The 838-nt window shown below is 32.2% G+C and overlaps 1 non-coding gene across 1 annotated transcript; it reads left to right on the top strand.

Moving 5' to 3' along the window:
* Positions 1-536: 536 nt before the first annotated feature.
* On the top strand, positions 537-609 carry TRNAR-CCU (transfer RNA arginine (anticodon CCU)). Its single transcript has one exon. It is a non-coding gene; the product is annotated as a tRNA-Arg (tRNA).
* Positions 610-838: the final 229 nt, after the last annotated feature.

The raw sequence follows: 838 nt of genomic DNA, 5'->3' as shown, positions 1-838 counted from the left end.
TGAACTGCTGTTAGTTTGTTGGTGATCTATATTCTTTTGAACGGGAAAGTTGACAAATAGCCGACATTATCGATAAAACCTTCATACAATACAAAGCTGAACACGTAGGCATAAAAATAGTAAATTTATATATTTTAAGAAGTAATGACGAAATTCCCAAAGAAAAAAAACTTAAAATCTTTGTGCCTTATGAGGATTGAACACTAACCGCCAGGATGGTAATCAAATGCACTAGTCAACAAAAATAATTTAAAAAAACGGCAGTTTTTAGGTAAATTCCTACCCACTACGTACACCTACTTCAAATGAATTTTATTTTTTTTAATAACGTTATTAATAATAAACATTTTAAATGTTTCCGAGAGTTGTATAGAAATATTACTATTTATTTTCGTATCTTGTATACTAAAGGCGCGGAAGTAGCGCGTCGCTCGTATTATTCCTCGTTGTATGATTATAATTAGTTTTTTTCTCTGTCGCCTGACGTAATCTGCGTTCCGTACGTTGTATACACTATTACGGCGGTCATCATCCATGCCTCTGTGGCCCAATGGATAAGGCATCGCCCTCCTAAGGCGAGGATTGTGGGTTCGAGTCCCACCAGAGGTAAAATCATTTTTTTTATATTACATTTTAATTCTTATCGTGATTTATAAAATCGATATAAAATGATTTTCTCGTACAGGAATCTCACGAGAAACCAAGAAAAAGCATTTTTAATACAATTTTTTACAAAACTTTTTTTTCAATTATCGTTATCATAGATACCTTGGTTTATTAAACTTAAGATTTTATTCTATGAAAGTCTCACGGGAAACCGTAATAAGTAATGTTTTAT

The sequence above is a fragment of the Hesperophylax consimilis genome, chromosome 18 (assembly GCF_061612785.1).
Source record: "Hesperophylax consimilis isolate HC1 chromosome 18, BYU_Hcon_1.0, whole genome shotgun sequence".
Lineage (NCBI taxonomy): Eukaryota > Metazoa > Arthropoda > Insecta > Trichoptera > Limnephilidae > Hesperophylax > Hesperophylax consimilis.
Note: the sequence above shows the minus strand (reverse complement) of the source record. Positions and strands in the feature narration are given on the sequence as shown.